The sequence below is a fragment of the Pristiophorus japonicus genome, chromosome 3 (genome assembly GCF_044704955.1).
Source record: "Pristiophorus japonicus isolate sPriJap1 chromosome 3, sPriJap1.hap1, whole genome shotgun sequence".
Lineage (NCBI taxonomy): Eukaryota > Metazoa > Chordata > Chondrichthyes > Pristiophoridae > Pristiophorus > Pristiophorus japonicus.
In genome coordinates this window covers 25,917,498-25,920,071 of record NC_091979.1, presented here as the reverse complement: position 1 = coordinate 25,920,071, position 2,574 = coordinate 25,917,498, and positions in this window count along the sequence as shown.

The following is a 2,574-nucleotide window of genomic DNA, read 5'->3' as shown; positions in this document are numbered from 1 at the left end:
TTCTCACTGAGCTGTTGATTTTGCCCCAGCCCTCTCAGCTGTTCATTTTAATGTTATTTTTGGCACAAGGTGAGCAATGTTCCTGGAGAATGGAATTCTTCCTGTTTCCCAGCACAGCGTCTCAGGCACCCACCTTCAATAACCAGCACTCCCAGGTCAGGTCATGGTACGGCCAACGACAGAATGTCATCCGTGGCTCAGTGGGCAGCACACTCGCCTCTGAGTCAGAAGGTTATGGTCCCACTCCAGGGGCTTGAGCACAGAAATCTAGGCTGACACTCCAGTGCAGTGCTGAGGGAGCGCTGCACTGTCGGAGGTACTGCCTTCGGATGAGACGTTAAACCGAGGCCCCGTCTGCTCTCTCAGGTGGATGTAAACGATCCCATGGCAATGTTTTGTGGAAGAGCAGGGGAGTTATCCCCGGTGTCCTGGCTAATATTAATCCCTCAACTAGAATCATTAAATCAGATTATTTGGTCATTCTCACATTGCTGTTATGGGACCTTGCTGTGCGCAAATTGGCTGACATGTTTCCTACATTACAACAGTGACTGCGCTCCAAGAGTACTTGGCTGTGAGCCATTAGGGGACATCTTGAGGTCATGAAAGGCGCTATATAAATGCAAGTTCTTGCTTACTCTTTCTGAAAGTTTCTTCTACTCTGTCCCAATGATTGAACACGAAAACAAGGAAGTTATGCAAAACCTTTACAAATCTCTGGTTTGGCCTCACCTGGTATCATTGTGTAGAATTCTGAGGAACCAAACATTTGGAAGGATGTCAACGCCTTGGAGAAGGTGCAGTAGAATTACCAGGATGGTTCCAGGGATGAGGGACTTCAGTTCTGTGGCAAGACTAGAGAAGCTGGGGTTGTTCTCCTCAAAGCGGAGAAGGTTACGGAAAAGGAAAAGAGTGACTAAAGTAAATGTTGGTCCCTTAGAAGATGAGAAGGGGGATTTAATAATGGGAAATGTGGAAATGGCTGAGACCTTAAACAATTATTTTGCTTCGGTCTTCACAGTGGAAGACACAAAAACCATGCCAAAATTTACTGGTCACGGGAATGTGGGAAGGGAGGACCTTGAGACAATCACAATCACTAGGGGGGTAGTGCTGGACAGGCTAACGGGACTCAAGGTAGACAAGTCCCCTGGTCCTGATGAAATGCATCCCAGGGTATTAAAAGAGATGGCAGAAGTTATAGCAGATGTATTGGTTATAATCTACCAAAATTCTCTGGACTCTGGGGTGGTACCAGCGGATTGGAAAGCAGCTAATGTAACGCCTCTGTTTAAAAAAGGGGGCAGACAAAAGGCAGGTAACTATAGGTCGGTTAGTTTAACATCTGTAGTGGGGAAAATGCTTGAAGCTATCATTAAGGAAGAAATAGCGGGACATCTAGATAGGAATAGTGCAATCAAGCAGACGCAACATGGTTTCATGAAGGGGAAATCATGTTTAACTAATTTACTGGAATTCTTTGAAGATATAACGAGCATGGTGGATAGAGGTGTACCGATGGATGTGGTGTATTTAGATTTCCAAAAGGCATTCGATAAGGTGCCACACAAAAGGTTACTGCAGAAGTACGTGGAGTCAGTGGAAATGTATTAGCATGGATAGAGAATTGGCTGGCTAACAGAAAGCAGAGAGTCGGGATAAATGGGTCCTTTTCAGGTTGGAAATCGGTGGTTAGTGGTGTGGCACAGGGATCGGTGCTGGGACCACAACTGTTTACAATACACATAGATGACCTGGAGGAGGGGACAGAGTGTAGTGTAACAAAATTTGCAGATGACACAAAGATTAGTGGGAAAGCGGGTTGTGTAGAGGACACAGAGAGGCTGCAAAGAGATTTAGATAGGTTAAGCGAATGGGCTAAGGTTTGGCAGATGGAATACAATGTAGGAAAATGTGAGGTCATCCACCTTTGAAAAAAAAACAGTAAAAGGGAATATTATTTGAATGGGGAGAAATTACAACATGCTGCGGTGCAGAGGGACCTGGGGGTCCTTGTGCATGAATCCCAAAAAGTTAGTTTGCAGGTGCAGCAGGTAATCAGGAAGGCAAATGGAATGTTAGCCTTCATTGCGAGAGGGATGGAGTACAAAAGCAGGGAGGTCCTGCTGCAACTGTACAGGGTATTGGTGAGGCTGCACCTGGAGTACTGCGTGCAGTTTTGGTCACCTTACTTAAGGAAGGATATATTAGCTTTGGAGGGGGTACAGAGACGATTCACTAGGCTGATTCCGGAGATGAGGGGGTTACCTTATGATGATAGATTGAGTAGACTGGGTCTTTACTCGTTGGAGTTCAGAAGGATGAGGGGTGATCTTATAGAAACATTTAAAATAATGAAAGGGATAGACAAGATAGAGGCAGAGAGGTTGTTTCCACTGGTCGAGGAGACTAGAACTAGGGGGCACAGCCTCAAAATACGGGGGAGCCAATTTAGAACCGAGTTGCGAAGGAATTTCTTCTCCCAGAGGGTTGTGAATCTGTGGAATGTATTCAAATCACAGATAGATAAATTTTTAACCAATAAGGGAATTAAGGGGTATGGGGAGCGGGCGG